Genomic DNA, 22537 nt, shown 5'->3' on the forward strand with positions numbered 1-22537 from the left:
AATAAAAGTTTTATTTTTCTTTCTGGAAATAAGAAAAAAAACAAAAGATGGCCTAGTCGGCCATCACTGGAAAGAGAGGCCCATTGGACTTGCAAACTTTATATGCCCCAGTACAGGGGAACGCCAGGGCCAAAAAGGGGGAGTGGGTGGGCAGGGGAGTGGGGGTGGGTGGGTATGGGGGACTTTTGGTATAGCATTGGAAATGTAAATGAGCTAAATACCTAATAAAAAATGGAAAAAAATAAAAAAAAGAAAAAAAAAACCCAAAAGATAGTAACTTGAGTGTCGATTATCTCCACTTTTATTCATTTTATTGCTTTTACATCTTACATTTTTCTAAAACCACAAATGATCTTTGCTTTGAAACAAATAAAGAGACCCACAACAAGACATTCTGTTGAGAGAGTGTCTAAATGAGATTTCAACTTTCTTAGGAACATGTCTGTGTTGTATGCTTATCCTGCTCCCATTGCTTAGTCAACTGTGGCAGTGGACTGTCCTTGTCTAACATTTATGTCTTAACTTGTTAACCATGGTGAGAGTTGTTTGACATCTATTTCTTAGCTCGACAACCAGGATGTTTGCTATCCAAGTCTATATACCACATACATGTCTCTTTCTCCCAAATAGAATGTCAATTCCTAGGGAGGTCTTGGAAATGTAAACTTTATTTGAACCCTAATCAAAATGGATGTCTTATTCCAAATAGTTTATTATATTAGTGTAGGTGTCTCTTGTATGTGGGGTCTATCCCAGAGGTAGCATATAAAAGCAAGTACCATAAAACTTTACACCCAGGTACAGAAAGTGCTGCTAGGTAGTTGGTTCAGGTCTAAGCTTATTGTGGGTAACTAAGCAAAACAGTTTACTGACTTCTCTTCTGATTGGTTTCCAAGGACATAGAACATAATGAAATATATAGTCAACTTAGCCATGAGAAATGTTCCTAGTAACATCAGAAACAACAAATGAAAACATCTCTTTATAATATTAGTAAGAAAACAGAATGGCAGGGTATCCAGAAAACAGTTCCATAAACCTTAACATTTACCTAGACTTTAATATTCCATCTGGATCTTAATACTTTACCTAGATCTTAACAGTAATGAATTCAGTGAGCTTAGAAATATTCTCAATGCTGGTACTTTTAAGGAGGGTAATTATTAAAATTATTGACCAGAAGCTTAAAAACACCAGCCATTATACTTGCTCCACTATGGCTGACTCTAAAGCCAGTCTACTCTAAAGGCATCTTAATAATTTCTTCTCTTATTCCCTTTCCATGGATTGCCTAGGTAACCATACGTCTACTTTTCTATTCTCTCTAATAGCTAACTGTACTCAAGTTACCCAGTTTTATCGTGCAACATATTCGCAGATCTGTTTGAGAGGAGTGGCAATGCTTTTCAGAAAGCTTCCAATTTCTTGTTGTTTCAAACAATGAAAATTCCAGTAGTTAGATTTTTATTAAAGGAAGACTCAAAATCCAGATCCTGCTGTCAAAGTCTGTTAGACAAGAAAGCACCCAGGAAACCCTCCTATCCACCAACATCACAGAAGCAGAAGTGCCTTTTTCCTTGTAGGCACTGTCTTAAATATCTTCCTCTTCAAGGTCCCTCCTTTGCCTTTAAGTATGTTCACTCCCTGTCAGCAGGTCAAGTGCTTCAGTTCCTGAGCCACAGTTGACTTTATTTAGCTCTTGGAGTAAAGGTGTGTGCTGAGGCTGAACCTAACCACATGCACTTGTTTACAGTAAACCGCAAGCTCTAGGACCAAAGGCTGAGCCATATCACACTTAGAAACAGACTTTTACAGTTCACAACTTTGAGTTTCAAGATGTGCTCCTGAAATGTCTCCCCCTCTCCCCTTTTTTTTCCCTAAATAAAAGATACTTCCTACTCTTCAACCCATTCAGGAATCTAAGAAGGATAAATATTACCTAAATAAATAAGAAGTGCAGAGCAGCTTTCAAAACTATAGAAATGACATAGACTGCTGGCCACCTGGACAGTCACCCAAGGTTCCTCCGCAATGTTGAAGCACCCATCTCTTCTGGTCACTGGCCTGGATATCTGACAGATTTGTCTGTGAAACAGGATTTAAGATGGACTTTTCTACCTTGACCTGGCAGAGTTCTATTTTCATTGTGTCCTGCTTGTTCACAGCTTGGACAGCAAACTGTCAACACTTGAGGCAAGGGCAGTTTCTTGACCAGTAGCAGCTTGCAACATTTGAAGGAAATTCCCTAAGGATATTCGTGGATACTCATATTCTTCTTTGAAGTAGAATGGGGTTGCTGCCAGGTGCTAACAGATCTCATTGTAAAAAAAAAAAAAAAAAAAAAAAAAAAAAAAAAAAAAAAAAAAACCCTTAAATTAATAAAAGACCTTTAAATGCCATATTCTATAGATCTCTGATGTTTTTGAAGAGAATTTATCTCATTATTTTTGAATTGGCAAATGGTAGTGGTCTCTAGTTATTTACCATTTGATTAACTTAGAAAACATCTGTGATTAACTAAAGTAGTACCTAGCAAAATCGCAAGTTTGGTTGACTCTTAAATTGCATTTTTAATTTTCTTAAATAATTTGCAATAGTAGCTTTCTAAAGTACTAGAACCTCACAATACATTTTCTTTTTTTTTTTTTTAATTGGTTATTATATTTATTTACATTTCAAATGCTATCCTCTCTCCCGGTTTCCCCTCTGGAAAACACCTATCTCATCAATGCTCCTCCTGCTTCTATAAGGATGCTTCCTCACCCATCCACCTACTCCCACCTCAAGGCCCTGGCATTCCCTTACACTGGGACATCGAGCCTTCACAGGACCAAGGGCCTCTCCTCCCACTGATGTCCAACAGGGCCATCCTTTGCTACATATGCAGCTGGAGCCATTGATCCCTCCATGTGTACTCTTTGGTTGGTGGTTTAGTCTCTGGGAGCTCTCGGGCTCTGGTTGGTTGATATTGTTGTTCTTCCTATGGGGTTGCAAAACACTTCAGCTTCTTCAGTCCTTTCTCGAACTCCTCTATTGGGGACCCTGTGGTCAGTCCAATGGTTGTCTGTGAGTGTCCACCTCTGTACCTGTCAGGTACTGGTAGAGCTTCTCAGGAGACAGCTATATCAGGTTCCTGTCAGCAAGCACTTCTTGGCATCCACAAAATGTCCTGGGTTTATTGTCTGTATATGGAATAGATCTCCAGGTGGGGCAGTCTCTGGATGGCCTTTTCTTCAGTCTCTGCTACACACTTTGTCACTGTATTTCCTTTAAACAGAAGCACTTCTCTGATAAACAACTAGAGATGAGTGGGTGGCCTCAACCCTCAAAAAGGGGTCTTGACTAACCTCTGGATATGGATATAGTCTCTACAGGTTCTTCCTACCCACTGTTGGGTATTTCAGCTAATGTCATCCGCATTGGTTCCTGGGAGACTCTTGCATTCCTGATATCTGGAACCTGCTGGTGGCTTCCCCCAGTTCCCCATCCCCCATTGCTACACACCTCTGTTCAAATTCCATTTTCAAGAATTATGTTTGTACAATACCATATATATATATATAGTTTGTCATAACTGAGATATAACCTTAATTTTGTATCGATATACAAAGATCTTTAAGGGTAGATTCAATAAAGGGGTATATTTCCCTTTTTTTCCTATTATTCCTATATTATTTGTATATGCCCATTTTAATCTAATTTTTTTAAAAAAGTAATTCTAGTATAGTAAATATGATTATAATTATGAAGTTATTTCTGGCAATTTTTCTAAAAATGTCGTGCTTGGTTGCTTTTGGCAGTTTCGGGATTAAGTATTTTTGAGTTCAATGATCTTCAGAATATTTTTTTCTATCTCATATGAACTCAGGAATTTGAATACTGAGAGAAGTTTTTAGTCCTAAGCTTATTTTTAGGTGGTGTTTGTCAGCTTAGGCTAGGTAAAACATAGAATCTACCCAGAGGACCACTGTGCAGAACTTGATGATTGAAGAGGCATAGGGCAATTTTGTTCAGTAGTAGCCTTACAATAACCTTGGTGAATTCGTCATTGTGGGGCTGCATATTTTCTTAGAAATCTAAAATGGTACTGTTAGGAATGGTAAAACACAAAATATTTTGAATGCCATATTCAGCAGATCTCAAAAAGGTCTGATGATCATTATGTACATCCAAGGTCCATAAATTCTGTTACCAGTTACTTGCTTTAGACTCAAACCTGAAAACAATACAGGAAGCTAGATGAAACTTATCTTTGTATGAGGACTAATATCACAACAAGAAGTGTATATATATATATATATATATATATATGTATATATATACATCAGAATAATCTTATACATTTTGAGATAATATTCATAATATTCTTGGCATCCACAAAATGTCCTGGGTTTATTGTCTGTATATGGAATAGATCTCCAGGTGGGGCAGTCTCTAGATGGCCTTTTCTTCAGTCTCTGCTACACACTTTGTCACTGTATTTCCTTTAGACAGAAGCACTTACTGCAAGTTTTAAACAGTCAAATGAAAACCAAAATATTTTAAGATTATTGGCAAGAGAATAGTCCCTAATTTTCTGTTTTTCTCTGTCCCATAGCAGGTGGCAAAAGAAACAAGATGGAGGTGGGCAATAGCAGTTGGCCAATTTATTCCTTTTCTTGGGACAGAGAGACCAAATCTTTTAAGCTCAATCTCCATTTTAGAGAACCTTGCCCCATAAATGTTCAGGTTTCTTCACCACCAAACCATTGATTACTGGCAGTGGGCTGAGAGCAAGTTCAATGTTGAATGAAGACTCTTATGCAATTGCACTGGATTTAGCTCCTGACTGTTCTTTCGGGGTTCATTAATACATCCTTAAAACTACAGGGCATTTCCTCTTGATGATCTATCCTTTTTCTTCAGACGTTTTGCTTGTCCAGTGCTTTCCTTAGTTGGATGTTTTATTGTCCTGAAAGGCTAAAAGCAAAAATTTTCCCCAACCTTAATTATGGGGGGGGGGAGTCCTCATTTTTTGCAGGGTATAATTTTCCTTGGTCAAAAAAGATTTTTGCCAATAGAAAAAGTATTATCTTCCAGTTGAAATTTTAAAAAATTCTTTTGATATTTTAAAATTAAATACACCAATACACCTTTTAGGTGTATTTATTTGTAGATCACAAAGGACATTCACATTCAATTTCATCCTGTCTTTTGTAAGCAGCTTTTAAATTTAAATCACTGTAATTTTTGTATGCCTGCCTCTGCCTCCCAATTGTTGAGATCAAATGCATGTGACTCCCACTTCCTGGGATTAAAGTTTTAAATCCCTACTATCTTGTTAACTCTTTGTCAGGTGGTTGATTGCTCTGCATCTTCAGCTAGCACTGATTTCATCTCATTCATGGATTAAAGGTGTGTGCTACAGATCAACCACACCAGAAACACTTGTTTTCAGTAAGCAGAAAGATCTAGCATCAAAGGCTGGGCCATACCAAAATTAGAAACAGGTTTTTGCATTTACCAATTTGGGGGTTCAGAATATGATCAAATATCTTGCAATAACTTCTCCAATTATAACAAAAAAACTTTCTGTTACATTTATCCTTTGTTTCCCAACTTGAATGCAAAAGTTATGTCACAGCATTACTGAGTTTTGGGATAAATATAGACAGAGTGATGATGCTATTTGGTTGCTAACTGAACAAAGATATCTTACATATCTGCTCCTGGATTAGTTTAATGTAAGATTATGGTGAGATTTTAGCAAGGCAAATTACATTGTAAACAACAATACTATAAAGCAAATCAAGCACTGGAGTTTTGATTAGAAAAACTGATACTTACTTCTTTTGTTCAGGATCTAGCATCAACCCCAACATTGTACAATTCTCAGTGCTATTAGGTGATGCTGTTGTCAGGCTCTGCAAAACATACTTGATTGGAGGGCTTCAAAATCCTCATTTTCTTACTGCCTAATTTGTCTCAAAAGCAATGAAAAGGTAAGTCAGCATGTAGACATCTGACCCCCATATGACAGTAATGACAAGTATTAGGACTTTAAAGAATGATGAGAACACAAACCTTTCATGCACATGGGTTTACGTTCGTTCTCAAACAACATTGGGTCCCATGGTTAGTGGACTGCTGGCAGCTTGATTCAAGCTAACCTGGGAAAGCTTAATTCTTGATTCAAGAAACCTGGAAAGGGGAAAGCTAAATTGTGATGTCTTTCATCTTCATCAGATTGACATATAGGTATGCCTGTGGGGCATTTTCTTATCTAAAAATTAATGTGTTATTGTCCAGACCTCTGTGTGCTGATCTGCCCCCAGTAATGCTGGATTATATCAGAAAGCAATTTGAGAAAGCATTGAAAAGCAAGCCAGAATTCGGCATTCCTCCAAGGCCTCTGCTTCAGTTCCTGCCTCCAGGTTACTGATAGTGTTCTCTCAATGATGGACTATAACCTAAAATACAAATAAACTCCTATCATCCTCAAGTTGGTTTTGGTCATGGCATTTATTGAAGCAATGGAAATCAAGCTAACACAGTTCACCTTCGTCCTTCTTTGGCTATATATTATGATGTTCTCACCAGAAGCAGAAGCTAGTGCTGTGTAGGGTAAGATACCCTTCTAGAACACAAATTAAATAAATCTCCTTTAAAAGTACAAGTTATATAGCCTCAGGTATAGTATGTTAGAAATAGAGATAGTAAAGCCTATACTCTAAGACATATGCTTATTTTATTTAGTCCTTTAAAGTACAACATTGCCCATAATGTTTTCTTATATAGTTCTGATAGCAAATGATACCTAGTCAAAGTAGATAATTAATATAACCTGATATATTATCTTGGTATAAAAATAAAAGTTTAATTAAAATGAAAGATTTAAGAAGAAGGGAATAAATGAAAAATATGTGTTTGTTGTGCTCTGTAAATATTTATTAAAGAATGATAATGAACAAGAGAGTCCACAGAAGTATTTTAAAATCATATTTGTTTTCCTGACATAAGATTTTAAAGTAAGTTTTTACTCTGATGAAAATGATCCCAGATAGAGGATCCAATTAAAAGGGAGACTTTACATTCATGCCTGCCATTAAAAGCACATGCAAGTTTCAGTAAACTAGTGGAATGACATTGTTTGTTTGGGTGTTTTTACATAGTTTGATTGGTCAGTTGGTTGGCTGGTTGGTTGTTTGTCCAATCCACAATGGTTTGAACAGAGTAATGAGAAGGAATATGTAAATTTAAACACATAGCCTATAACACGAGTGACTCATATCCAAGTCTGAAGCCTATGCAGAATGCATCAAGTATGAGATGACAAGCTGTTTATTGTGGTATTTAATAAATATTTATGACACTTGCAGATTTATGACACTTCTAGGAAGTTTAGTACATATTAATTATAATATTTCAAAGATTAATGAATGTCTTAGTCAGGGTTTCTATTCCTACACAAACATCATGAACAAGACAGAAGTTGGGGAGGAGAGGGTTTATTCAGCTTACATTTCCACCTCACCAAAGGAAGTCAGGACTGGAACTAAGCAGGTCAGGAAGCAGGAGCTGATGCAGAGGCCATGGAGGGATGTTACTTATTGGCTTGATTCCCCTGGCTTACTCATCTTGATCTCTTATAGAACCTAAGACTACCAGCCCAGCAATAATACCACCCACAATGGGCCCCCCACCTTTGATCAGTAATTGAGAAAATGCCTTACAGCTGGATCTCATGGAGGCATTTTTCCAACTGAAGGTCCTTTCTCTGTGATAACTCAGACTGGGTCAAGTTTACACATAAAACCAGCCAGTACAATTGACCTCTTGTCAACTTGACACAGAAACACATCACTATTAAGCCTCAACCCTTACACCCTTACTTTCTTATTCGTCCCCAAGATCTAAATAACTTTAAATAAACCCACAGTCTTTACATATTAAAAGTTCAATCCCTTTAGAATGTCCAGTAGCTTTTAAAATTCAAGGTCTCTTAACTGTGGGCTTCACTAAAATACTTCTTTCCCTCAAGAGGAAAAAATATCAGGGTGCAGTCATAATCAAAAGCAAAAATCAAACTCCAACAGTCCAATGTCTAGGATCCAACTTCTGGGCTCTTCCAAGGCTTGGATCACTTCTCCAGCTCTGTCCTTTATAGCACACACCTTGTTTTCTAGGCTCCAGTTGCCTGTACTCCACAGCTGCTGCTGGTCTTGGTGGTAATCTCATGGTACTGGCATTTCCAAATCACTGTTGTCTTCCACTGCAACTATGCTTCACCAATAGCCTCTCATTGTGCCAAGCCTCAACTCCTTTGCATGACCCTTTCAGTTCTGGGCCATCAATTGCAACTGAGGCTGCACCATCACCAGTGGCCTTTCTAGGCCTCTCACAGTGCTGACCCTCAGCTGCTCTTCATTACTCCTTCATGACTTCAAAACCATTACCACCTAGGTGACTCTTAAACATTTCCAAGTAAAGCCCAGCACAAGGTACAACCTTGGCTGTCTCTGCCTCTGTGCTCTCAGAAAACATTTCCCAGAAGATTTCATGTCAATGATGCTGGTCTCTTCTTACTCACAGGTAATTTCTTAGCTCCAGCTAACCAGCATCAATAGCTCCAGTAAAATGTATAAGTTTTGCTTTAGTAGTTATGATATCTTGTTAATCACGGCTGATTCTTCAGCCCCAGCTACCCAAAACCACAAAATCTTTACAATCAATCACCAAAGGAAATCAGGACTGGAACTAAATAGGTGAGGAAGCAGGAGCTGATGCAGAGGCCATGGAGGGATGTTACTTGATGACTTATTTCTCCTAGCTTGGGCAGCTTGCTCTCTTAAAGAACCCAAAACTACCAGCCCACAGATCGTACTACCAGAAAGGGGCCCTCCCAACCTTGATCACTAATTAAGAAGATGGCCCATTGCTGGCTCTAATGGAGGCATTTCCTCAATTGAAGTTCCTTTCTCTGAGATAACTCCAGCCTGTGTAAAGTTGACATGCAAAACCAGCCAGTATAATGAATATCCAGCTAGCAGATTCTCATGTACACCAAATAACATTGTATAAACTTAACTCACCAATCTTTACTGACTGGTTAAATAAAGGTGGCTACAGCCAATTACTGGAGAAAGTAGAGGTAAGTGGGGTTTCAATTATAAATCTCTGGGTAGCATTAGGACATGGAGAGAGAGAGAAAGGGGAGAAGATGAAAGCAGTTGGAGAGAGCCAGGGTCTCTTTTAGATGGGATGGACTAGGAACACATGGTCAAGAGAAGTGGCTCCTGAGGACACACTGATGGACAAAAAAAAAAAAAAAAAAAAAACCAAAAACAAAAAATCAAACAAACAAACAAACAAACAAGATCAAAACAGCCCAGGGGAGAATCAAATAGCAAATAATTTGGGGAATGCAATTGGGCAATAGGCAGTGTAGCATAAAAATAGTTTAAGCATAATTGCCCAATAATGGGGAAGCTGGTCTGGTCTTAATAAGAACTAATAGAAGAGAGTTCAAAGTGGCCCACAACCATCTGTTATGGAATCTGATGCCCTCTTCTGGTGCATCTGAAGACAGCTACAGTGTAGGAATGTATATTAAACAAGTAAGTATTTAAAAAAAAAAGAATTACTAAAGGCATTAAATATTATAGAACAATTATTTGTGCCCATGTCATAATAAGAACTAATAGAATAAATTAATACCATTTACAACAACAAATAGTGGTCACTAAAGTTGATCTAAGCCAACATAATTGCAGAGTATGATGATGCCAAAAGGGTTACTCACAAAGACCATATTCTTTAATGGATTTTATAATAGTTATTTTGCTCTGAAATGTGTGTGTGTAATGTGTCTGTCTGTGCATGCACATATGTGTGTGTGTCTGTGTGTGTGTGTATATATATATGTGTGTGTGTGTGTGTATTTATGTATATGCATGTATGTATACATATGCATAGGTATATGTGTATGAATATATATATATATGCACATGGACATATATACACACATATATGTATATATGTATTCACACATGTATACATGTACCTATGTATACACACACACACACACATTTCAGCTACCAGTGACTGACAAATACAGAGGTGGATGCTCTCAGCCAACCATTGGACTGAGCACAGGGTCCCCAATGGAGGAACTGGAGAAAGGGCCCAAGGAGATGAAGGGGTTTGCAGCCCCATAGGAGGAACAACAATATGAACTAACCAGTATCTCCAGAGCTCCCTAGGACTAAACCGCCCACCAAAGAAAACACGTGGTGTGACTCATGGCTCCAGCTGCATATGTAGCAGAAGATGGCCTAGTTGGTCACCAATGGGAGGAGAGGCATTTGGTCCTGTGAAGATTCTATGCCCCAATACAGGGGAATTCCAGGGCCAGGAAGTGGGACAGGTCAAGTTAGTGTGCAGGGAACTTGGGAGAGGATGGGGGCGTGGTTCAGAGGGGAAACCAGGAAAGGGGATAACATTTGAAACGTAAATAAAGAAAATATATAATGAAAAAAAATAATTTTAAGACCGGAGACCATCCATTATGGTTATTATTTTAGTCTTAAAAATATGGAAAATATATGGATCAGCTTATATTTTTCCCATATTTCTTTCTTGCTTTTCGTTATCCCTTTGTTTCCCCGAGATGATGAAATTTCCTGGAGTCTTTCCAGATCTGAAATAACATTTATCCCCTATTCACTGTAAGTGCTCTGCCTGAAGCAGAGATAAAGAGTTACATCTTTAATCCTGCAAGCTGTTTCTGCACAGGATCAGACAATTTTTCTTTCACTAGTAGTCAGCATGCTTGACATCTGTCACAAAGACCTAGGCTATTTTTATTTTCCTATTGAAATCATGGTACAACATCCACCCCTTTGATACTCATAGCAGGAAAGAACTGAGTGATTTTCAGTAAAAGAACTCACTATAGTTCTTTTTTTTCCTTTTTCTCTTGGTACAAATATAGAATTAAAAAATAAAACCTACTTCCAGTAGACAAGCTGTTTAGAAGTAAGTAAAAACATGTGGTTATTCTATGAACAATATATCTTTAAGAAGCAATATAATAATAAAAATAAGCAATATATAGCTACTAATATATTTATTATTTGTTATAATATTATACTTAATATATTGAAGATTATGTCCTAATTTTATCATAAAAGTATTAATAGTAATGTAAAGTTAATAAATATATATTTATCAGTGGCTGCTAAGTTAAAATAATAAAGTAATTATATGCTTAATAAAATTTATCATAAATTAATCACTTGGAAATTGGTACTTTCCATCAGTACTGCTCAAAAATGATAGAAGAAAATATTTAGATATTTTAAATAACAAAAGTAGGACATGTGCATCTATTAGTCTAACAAAGCCTCAGGAGAAAATCCAAAAGAAGTTCTTTGAGACATTGAAATATTCAACATTCTTCACTGTGTGAGAAATTCAAAAGCCAAATACCAGCACAGAGCAAGCTGCACGCTCAGAAAAGATTGGCAATGAATGAAAACCAAAAAGAAAGCCTTTTAACAGAGGCTGGTTGGCTGATTAGAATGTTAGTCCTGTGGAGAGTTAAGATGGTTTCTGGTCCATAGACTTATCTTGAGCTAATTCTAACCTCAAAACAGCCATTCTTTTCCCAGCTCCATATTGGAACTAACATTTTGTGATTAATAGATAAAATATCTTTTAGAGTTAAGCTAAAAGACAACCAGCTTCTGCCACTCCAAAAGCTAAGAATTTCACCAGATCACATCCTGGGCCTATAGAGGAACCTTCCTGTTCTCACCGTACCTGCCTCTATGATGACCTCACCTGTATATTTTAAACTTGCTTGGATTTCTGATGTCTTTGTTCTGTAAAGCTATAAAAGTGTCAAAACATGCAACCATGTTAGAACAAGGAATTTGGAGTACACTAAATTTATGTCCCCAGGCCATGATCACTTAAAATGACTCCAGAATTTTCATATATGCATATAATAACAATTACTAAAAACATAGACCATGAATTTAATTGAAAGTTAGAAGGGGTATATGTGAGGATTCAGAGGGGGAAAAAAGAAAAGCGATATTAATTAAATTATAATCTAAAAACTATAGTTAACCATGGATGAAAAACAAACTTTGGTGATAAAACAGGGAATCATTTTATTTTTTTTATTTCTATAAATGAAAAGGCCCAGATATCATTTTTTTCTAATAAAAAGGATAAAGGAGGATTGAAACACCAATGAAATTGTAGAAATGATTGCAGATATAATCCAAAAAAATATCAAAAACAAGCCATAACTTTAAAGTTAGAAATGACATGGAAAAATCTAAGTAAGAAACTGTAATTAATATAATAAAGATTCAGTGAGGGTTCAATAGTAATTTAAAGAGACAGAAGAAAGAAGCCTCGTTGATGATTCTTCCATTGAGGCACAAAAGGAAGAAAGAAGATAAAACTAAGTACAGTGAAGTCTAAAAGTCCTAACAGCTTATAAAGACCAGTTGATGAAAAGAAGCATTGTTCTTCGAGTCCCACAAGGAAAACAGAAAAACTGGAGTAATGCTTGAAAAGGCAAAACCTCATGCAATAATAGGAATCTATAGCTCTCATGCAATATTAGGAATCTATAGCTCTCATGCAATATTAGGAATCTATAGCTCTCATGCAATATTAGGAATCTATAGCTCTCACAAGGAACAATGTGGTCCTAAGTATGATGGAGACTGAAATTTAATAGCTAATAAAATTACAATCAAAGCAACAGACCAAGACTCTAGAAAGCATCAACACAGCTCAACAAAACAAACACATAGATTGACTTCTTATCAGAAACCACTGAGAAGAGGAACCTCTGAAAAGATATATTCAAACTACTAAAAATCACTGCTCTATATTTAATAAGAAATCTGATTCAAAAATTATTTATATGTACAAATGAATTAAAAAGAAGACATGTGTTATACTACAACTGTCACAAAGGAAATTACACTGAATCTTTCCTGTTAAGAATATAAAGGATATTGTATAGTAATTCAATGTTATAAAGAGATCTCTAGTAGAGTCATGTGAATTGCCAAGAAAAAATGTCCATAGTTTGTATTTTGTAATTTTATGGATTTAATGGTTTTCCTCTATATTAGTAAAGATTCCTATATCAAAAATTAAGACACAATTTGCTATTTTGACACAAAGATATGTGTAAAAAATAAATAAAGAAGCAATACTTGTTAATAAACTTTGTATCAACTCAAATTCCAGTGTTATAATTTTCAGATGTTGGTATAATTTTGATGGTAATGCAAACATAAGTCATTATCTAAACATAACTATGTTAAATATGAAGAGATTAAGAGTTCTCTGCCTCTACCTGCCTTTCACTGTACCAATACCATATATTGCTCTGTAATACAGCCTGAGGTCAGGGATGGTGATTCCCCCCAGAAGTTATTTTATTGCTTAGAATAGCTTTTGCTATCCTGGGTTTTTGTTATTCCAAATGAATTTGCAAATTGCTCTTTGTAATTTTATGAAGAATTGAGTAGGAATTTTGATGGGAAATGCATTGAATCTCTAGATTGCTTTCAGCAAGATGACCATTTTTACTATATTAATCCTAAAAATCCATGAGCATGGATTTCCATCATCGAGATCTTCCTCAATTTTTTTCTCCCGAGACTTGAATTTCTTGTCTTAGAGATCAATTACTTGCTTTGTTAGTGTCACACCAAGGTATTTTATATTATTTGTGACTATTGTGAAGGGTGTTTTTTCCATAAATTCTAATTTTTATAGCATATTGACTATAATTAATAATAATTCATTGTATATACAAAGTTTTCCTAGAGTATATCTTAATTGTTCTTGCACAATATAATAATCACTTCAAGTGATAGGTATGTTATTTTTTCTTTTTTTTTAATTAGGTATTTTCCACATTTACTTTTACAATGATATCCCAAAAGTCCCCCATACCGTCCCCCCCACTCCCCTACCCACCCACTCCCTTTTTTGGCCCTGGTGTTCCCCTGTACTGGGGCATATAAAGTTGGCAAGTCCAATGGGCCTCTCTTTCCAGTGATGGCTAACTAGGACATTTTTGATACATATGCAGCTAGAGACATGAGCTCCAGGGTACTGGTTGTTCATAATGTTGTTCCACCTATAGGGTTGCAGATCGCTTTAACTCCTTGGTATTTTCTCTAGCTCCTCCATTGGGGGCCCTGTGATTCACATGTTTTGCAAATTGTAACTTATATCTTGGGTATCCTAAGTTTCTGGGCTAATATCCACTTATCAGTGAGTACATATCATTTGAGTTCCTTTGTGATTGGGTTACCTCACTCAGGATAATGCCCTCCAGGTCCAACCATTTGCCTAGGAATTTCATAAATTCATTCTTTTTAATAGCTGAGTAGTACTCCATTGTGTAAATGTACCACATTTTTTTGTATCCATTCCTCTGTTGAGGGGCATCTGGGTTCTTTCCATCTTCTGGCTATTATAAATAAGGCTGCTATGAACATAGTGGAGCATGCTTCTTTCTTACTAGTTGGGACATCTTCTGGATATATGCCCAGGAGAGGTATTGCGGGATCCTCCGGTAGTACTATGTCCAGATTTCTGAGTAACCGCCAGACTAATTTCCAGAGTGGTTGTATAAGCTTGCAATCCCACCAACAATGGAGGCGTGTTCCTCTTTCTCTACATCCTCGCCAGCATCTGCTGTCACCTGAATTTTTGATCTTAGCCATTCTGACTGGTGTGAGATGGAATCTCAGGGTTGTTTTGATTTGCATTTCCCTGATGATTAAGGATGCTGAACATTTTTTCAGGTGTTTCTCAGCCATTCGGTATTCCTCGGGTGAGAATTCTTTGTTTAGCTCTGAGCCCCATTTTTAATGGGGTTATTTGATTTTTTTCTGGAGTCCACCTTCTTGAGTTCTTTATATATATTGAATATTACTCCTCTATCTGATATAGGATAGGTAAAGATCCTTTACCAATCTGTTAGTGGTTTTTTGGCTTATTGATGGTGTCTTTTTGCCTTACAGAAACTTTGCACTTTCATGAGGTCCCATTTGTCAATTCTCGATCTTACAGCACAAGCCATTGCTGTTCTATTTAGGAATTTTCCTGCTGTGCCAATATCTTCTAGGCTTTTCCCCACTTTCTCCTCTATAAGTTTCAGTGTCTCTGGTTTTATGTGGAGCTCCTTGATCCACTTAGATTTGACCTTAGTACAAGGAGATAAGTATGGATCAATTCGCATTCTTCTACATGATAACCACCAGTTGTGCCAGCATCATTTGTTGAAAATGCTGTCTTTTTTCCACCAGATGGTTTTAGCTCCCTTGTCAAAGATCAAGTGACCATAGGTGTGTGGGTTCATTTCTGGGTCTTCAATTCTATTCCATTGGTCTACTTTTCTATAGCTATACCAGTACAATGTGTTTTTATCACAATTGCTCTGTAGTAAAGCTTTAGGTCAGGCATGGTGATTACACCAGCAGTTCTTTTATCCTTGAGAAGAGTTTTTGCTATCCTAGGTTTTTTGTTGTCTGCCCACTTTCTCCCTACCTATTCAACATTGTACTTGAAGTCCTAGCCAGGACAATTCAACAACCAAAGGTGATCAAGGGGATACAAATTGTAAAAGAAGAAGTCAAAATATCACTTTTTGCAGACAATATGATAGTATATATAAGTGACCCTAAAAATTCCACCAGAGAACTCCTAAGCCTGATAATCAGCTTTGGTGAAGTAGCTGGATATAAAATTAACTCAAACAAGTCAATTGCCTTTCTCTACACAAAAATAAACAGGCTGAGAAAGAAATTAGGGAAACAACACCCTTCTCAATAGTCACAAATAATATTAAATACCTTGGCATGACTCTAACAAAGGAAGTGAAAGATCTGTATGATAAGAAATTCAAGTCTCTGAAGAAAGAAATTTAAAAAGATCTCAGAAGATGGAAAGATCTCCCATGCTCATGGATTGGCAGGATCAACATTGTAAAAATGGCTATCTTGCCAAAAGCAATCTACAGATTCAATGCAATCCCCTAATTTCTTTCTCAGCCTGTTTATCCTTTGAGTAGAGATAGGCTACTGATTTGTTTGAGTTAATTTTATTTGACCTCTTTTTGTTGTCTAATTGCTCTGGCAAGGAATTCAAGTACTATGTTGAATAGGTAGGAAGAGAGTTGGCAGCCTTGTCTAGTCCCTGATTTTAGTGGGATTGCTTTAAGTTTCTCTCCATTTAGTATGATGTTCGCTACTGGATTACTGTATATTGCTTTTCCTCTGTTTAGTGGTATAGGCCTTGAGTTCCTGATCTTTCCAAGACTTTTTACCATGAAGGCGTATTGAATTTTGTCAAATGCTTTCTCAGCATCTGTGATGGTTTGTATATCCTTAGACCAGGGAGTGGCACCATCTGAAGTTGTGGCCCTGTTGGAATAGGTGTGACCTGGTTGGAATGGGTGTGTCACTGTGGGTGTGGGTATAAGATCCTCACCCTAGTTGCCTAGAAGTCAGTCTTCTACTAGCAGCCTTTGGTTGAAGACATAGAACTCTCAGCTCCTCCTGTGCCATGCCTGCCTGGATACTGCCATGCTTCCACCTTGATGATAATGGGCTGAACCTCTGAACCTATAAGCCAGCCCCAATTAAATGTTGTTTTTTATAAGACTTGCCTTGGTCATGGTGTCTGTTCACAGCAGTAAAACCCTAACTTAGACAACATCTAATGAGATGATCATGTTTTTTTTTTCCTTTGAGTTTGTTTATGTAGTGGATTACATTGTTGGATTTTCATATATTGAACCATCCCTGCATCCCTGGGTGAAGACCCAGAAATGAACCCACATCCCTATGGTCACTTAATCTTTCTACCCAGCTTCTTGTTCCGGCCTTTGCCACCATGCTTTTCCTGTCATAGTGTTTGTATTTCCATGATGCACTCTGGATCTTGAAGTGAAAACTACAATGAGCCTTCCTCACCAAAATTGCCATTGCTATTTTTCTGTTTAGTTTTTGTCTTCACTGCATTTTATTATCCCAAAAGAAATGAATCAATACAGACACAAATAACCACACTAGGTATATTTAGAATCTTTTGTCTGTAGCATCCTCCATAATATATAATGAATCTCCAACCAAACTGTAAACAATTATTCCATTAACAACTGAAACTCTTTTCTTTTCTTTTTCTTTCTTTCTTTTCTTTTTTCAACTCTTTTTTTTTCCATTTTTTATTAGGTATTTAGCTCATTTACATTTCCAATGCTATACCAAAAGTCCCCCTTACCCACCCACCCCCACTCCCCTACCCACCCACTCCCCCCCTTTGGCCCTGGCGTTCCCCTGTACCGGGGCACACAAAGTCTGCGTGTCCAATGGGCCTCTCTTTCCAGTGATGGCCGACTAGGCCATCTTTTGATACATATGCAGCTAGAGTCAAGAGCTCAGGGGTACTGGTTAGTTCATAATGTTGTTCCACCTATAGGGTTGAAGATCCCTTTAGCTCCTTGGGTACTTTCTCTAGCTCCTCCATTGGGAGCCCTGTGATCCATCCATTAGCTGACTGTGAGCATCCACTTCTGTGTTTGCTAGGCCCCGGCATAGTCTCACAAGAGACAGCTACATCTGGGTCCTTTCAGTAAAATCTTGCTAGTGTATGCAATGGTGTCAGCATTTGGAAGCTGATTATGGGGTGGATCCCTGGATATGGCAGTCTCTACATGGTCCATCCTTTCATCTCAGCTCCATACTTTGTTTCTGTAACTCCTTCCATGGGTGTTTTGTTCCCACTTCTAAGGAGGGGCATAGTGTCCACACTTCAGTCTTCATTTTTCTTGAGTTTCATGTGTTTAGGAAATTGTATCTTATATCGTGGGTATCCACTCTGGAAATCAGTCTGGCGGTTCCTCAGAAAATTGGACATAGTACTACCGGAGGATCCAGCAATACCTCTCCTGGGCATATATCCAGAAGAAGCCCCAACTGGTAAGAAGGACACATGCTCCACTATGTTCATAGCAGCCTTATTTATAATAGCCAGAAACTGGAAAGAACCCAGATGCCCCTCAACAGAGGAATGGATACAGAAAATGTGGTACATCTACACAATGGAGTACTACTCAGCTATTAAAAAGAATGAATTTATGAAATTCCTAGCCAAATGGATGGACCTGGAGAGCATCATCCTGAGTGAGGTAACACAATCACAAAGGAACTCACACAATATGTACTCACTGATAAGTGGATACTAGCCTTTTTTCAACTCTTAAGGAAGACTTTATTGTTCTTGCAGCAGTGTGAGCTCAAGCAAAGAGGGATAATGCAAAGTTGATGGATCCAGGGTAAAAATAAAAATGCACCAACCCCACAAGCAAAATGTGGAATGTGAAGAATTGATTTGTTTCAGGTCTATGCCCAGTTATTGTGGCTGAAACACTTTCTTAACAGGCCACAGAAAATATAAATATCTCTATCCAAGTTAGGGTGACTGCTGATATGGTGAACCATGACGACCAAATGCAAGTTAGAAAGATTTTATTTTTCTTATTCTTCCATACCATAGTCCATCATTGAAAGAAGCCAGGGCAGGAACACAATCAGGTCTGAAACCTAAATGCAGAACTTGATGGAGAGGCCTTGGATGGGGGCTGCTTACTGGCTTGCTCCTCTTAGCTTACTCAGATTGCTTTATTATAGAAGCCAGGATCACAAGCCTGTGGATAGTACCACATACAAGTACAGTGAGCTGAGCCCCCCACCCCTATATCAGTCACTAATAAAATACTACAGAATTTCCTACAGTCAGGTATTATACAGAAATTTTCTCAATTGAGGTTCCTTCATTTCAGATGACTCTAGCTGTGTCAAGTGGTCATAACTTGTCAACAGTGCAATCACCAGTTAAAATTTAGAGTAAATCTGAAAAGTCAGTGATTTTGTGTGAATTTGAATATGTCTGTTTTGGAATTGATAAAACTATGTATGGAAAATGACATTATATCAGAGAGTATATTTTCAAATTCAAATGGAATTGTAGTATAAATGATCCTCAAAATGAGCAAATTAAGTGATGTTAGAACATTTAGAATATTACTTTTAACTATTGCAACTATAAAAGGAGAATGTACAATAATTTAAAAATCTAGACAAGAGAAATACAGCAGAGAAAATAAGGATTGGTTGAAAATGTTCTCAATAAGCATCCCTGCTTCATAAACCCAAATTCCTTCTTGTTGCATTTATTCATATCTTTTATGTTGGTTATTTTATATATTTACATTTCAAATGTTATCCCCCTTCCCAGTTTCTCCTCCTCAAACCCCCTCCCTTCTCCTGCTCTTACCGCTTCTATGAGGGTGCTCACTACACACCCACTCATTCCTGTGTCACCACCCTAGCATTCCTCTATGCTGAGACATGGAGCCATCACAGGACCAAGGGGTTCCCCCTCCTGTTGATGCCAGGTAAGGCCATCCTCTGCTACATATGCAACTGGAGTCATGGGTCCCTCCATATGTACTCTTCAGTTGGGAGCTTTGGGGAGTCTGGTTAGTTGATATTGTTCTTCCTATGGGGTTGCAAACCCCTTCAGCTCCTTCATACCTTCCCCTAACTCCCCCATTGGTGTCCCAGTGCTCAATCTGATGGTTGGCTGCATGCATCTGCATCTGTATTGGTCAGGTTCTTGCAGAGCCTCCCAGGGAACAGCCATACCAGATTCCTGTCAGCAAGTGCTTCTTGGAATCAGCAATAGTGTCTGGATTTTGTGTCTGCAGAGGGGATGGATCCCTAGGTGAGGCAGTCTCTGGATGGCCTTTCTTTTAATCTCTGCTCCACTGTTTGTCCCTACATTTCCTTTTACAGGAGCAATTCTGGATTAATATTTTTGAGATGGATGGGTGGCCTCATCCCTCAACCAAGGTCTGTGCCTAAACTCTAGATCCAGTTTCTACAGGTTCTATCTCCCTTTGTTGGGTATTTCATCTAATGTAATTCCCTATTGGGCCCTGGGAACCTCTTGGGTCCCTGGCATCTTGGACTTTCTAGTAGCTAACTGCCACCAGTTCCCTTCCCCCACTGCTACACAACTCTGTTCAAATTCCTGACCCTCTCTGTACTTCTCTTAAAGTATGATACTCATTAAAGTTGAGGAAGTGCTTCTTTACACACATTTTGATTCTGACCATATTTCATTAATTTTTCACAAATTCAACTGTCTCAGAAAATTTTCTGGTGTTAATTAAATGACTTTGAATTAATGTATACTAACTCTCAGAAGTATTTGTAAAACCACTTATCCATTCTGTTATAATTCAGAGTTATGGAATTTCACTGTAGACTATACTCCTAGATTCACATAAGGTAGCAGAACTAGTTTATTTTGGGATGTGAAAGTTATACTACACAAGTACTTATTAATTGAGATTAACTGTTTAGATTGGTCAAAAAACTCTTGATTGAATTTATGCAGCTACCTATATATAGAGAAATTTTAATCCAGCAACATGTCTGCTCTGGCAAGGGAACACATATCTTGCTGGAATATAGATATACCACACACTTTTAATCCCTATGGATGAAAAACAAACACACATTTATTACACCCCTTTAATACCATGCAATGATATCTAGTTGAAAGGCAGAAAAAGTGACAAATCAGAGAAAGATTTGACAGAAAGAGTCAGAGATAGCATACACCATACTCTCATGAGATCAGCATAGGACAGAGAAGCTACTTAAGAGCAACCTAGCCATAGAGAATCAGTCATTTGGGGGTCAATGCAGTACAGTGAGGTTGATTATATTAGTGAATTCATATAGCTCAGTGCAGATCAGAAGAGAGAGTTCAATCCAAAGAATAAAAAGGAGCCAGGAGTTTAGAACAATTTGCCAGAGTTAGTTTGAGGCCAAGCAGAGCAATTTAGGGAGCCACTGAGAGAATCCAGTTTGAACCAGTCAGGTTGGAGAGAAGTTTGAGACAGAACAGCTGAGTTGAATCAGCCCAAACTAGATAGGTAAGCTAATTCATCTTAATTCTCTGAGATGGCAATTACATCAAGTGGATAAAAGGTACGTTTACCAGTGTGGTTAGTGTTGATGGATGCCACTCACTTAGTTTAGAGCTACCAGTTCACATTAACGTATGATGACAATGTCCTTTAAAGTACATTAGAGAGTAAATATGATACATTTTTTTGTGTGTATTAATAGTTATTCAACATTATTCAACATTTTAGTGTTCCTCCAAATATATTATGTGTCTATTTTACCCCTAAGAGGAACTGATCTCTCTACAAAATAGATTACATTCTATATAGTCTTTTCTAATTTAACTGAGGTCTTCAGATAATATATACAATAAAAACTTAACTCCTGAAATTTTCTTAGTCCAACAACTTTGGTTTCATTTGTAGAATTTATAAATGTGGAAGAACTGAGGACCCTTGGGGTACACACTGAAGTAAAACAACTGTGTTACTCTTTGCCCAGCAGCTTCCATATCAGGTGCTGCATGTTTCCACAGGCATTTGTGTCATGTGTTCCTAACATCTGAAGTGCCCAATCTACTGGCTATGACTTAGGCTTACTCTCTTCATTCCCTGAACTGTTTAGTGTTGGTTTTACTCTGCAATGCTGGTGACTTCCCAGAATGTATAATTGTGTGAATAATTTCCACGGATCCATCTGCATTTTGAATAGCCATTTGTTGTTTTGATAAAGAAGCCTCCAACGACTCAGAAATGTTCTCCTGCCACAGGGGCATGGCAGCATGGAAAGAGGTTCTAAGTTTTGTTGACTTAATTCTGTGTGGTTGTGCAGATATGCAGTGGCTTCTATGATGAAGTTAGAATGATGAAAACAAGAACAGAAGGTTGACTCATGTCAGGGCACTGAAAACTTCATATGCTAGCAGTGTATTTCCCTGTTACAATTTTTGCTAATTTTCAAAGTAATCTCTCTAACTTACCTACCCTCTCTATCCAGAGCCACAGAGAATCAATCAATAAAACACGTTGCCACTTCATTCTCTTAGTTCTTTTTTTTTTTTTTTCATTCTCTCTTTTTTTTTTTTTTTTCCATTTTTTATTAGGTATTTAGCTCATTTACATTTCCAATGCTATACCAAAAGTCCCCCTTACCCACCCACCCCCACTCCCCTACCCACCCACTCCCCCCCTTTGGCCCTGGCGTTCCCCTGTACCGGGGCACACAAAGTCTGCGTGTCCAATGGGCCTCTCTTTCCAGTGATGGCCGACTAGGCCATCTTTTGATACATATGCAGCTAGAGTCAAGAGCTCAGGGGTACTGGTTAGTTCATAATGTTGTTCCACCTATAGGGTTGAAGATCCCTTTAGCTCCTTGGGTACTTTCTCTAGCTCCTCCATTGGGAGCCCTGTGATCCATCCATTAGCTGACTGTGAGCATCCACTTCTGTGTTTGCTAGGCCCCGGCATAGTCTCACAAGAGACAGCTACATCTGGGTCCTTTCGATAAAATCTTGCTAGTATATG

General features: G+C 37.8%; 1 long non-coding RNA gene across 1 annotated transcript; it reads right to left on the reverse strand.

Moving 5' to 3' along the window:
* Positions 1-282: 282 nt before the first annotated feature.
* Positions 283-8341, reverse strand: Gm20356 (predicted gene, 20356). Its single transcript, NR_040450.1, has 4 exons — positions 8154-8341; positions 6064-6180; positions 5827-5963; positions 283-2315 (listed from the first exon to the last, which is right to left on the reverse strand). It is a non-coding gene; the product is annotated as a predicted gene, 20356 (long non-coding RNA).
* Positions 8342-22537: the final 14196 nt, after the last annotated feature.

Source organism: Mus musculus, chromosome 3 (genome assembly GCF_000001635.26).
Source record: "Mus musculus strain C57BL/6J chromosome 3, GRCm38.p6 C57BL/6J".
NCBI classification, from domain to species: domain Eukaryota; kingdom Metazoa; phylum Chordata; class Mammalia; order Rodentia; family Muridae; genus Mus; species Mus musculus.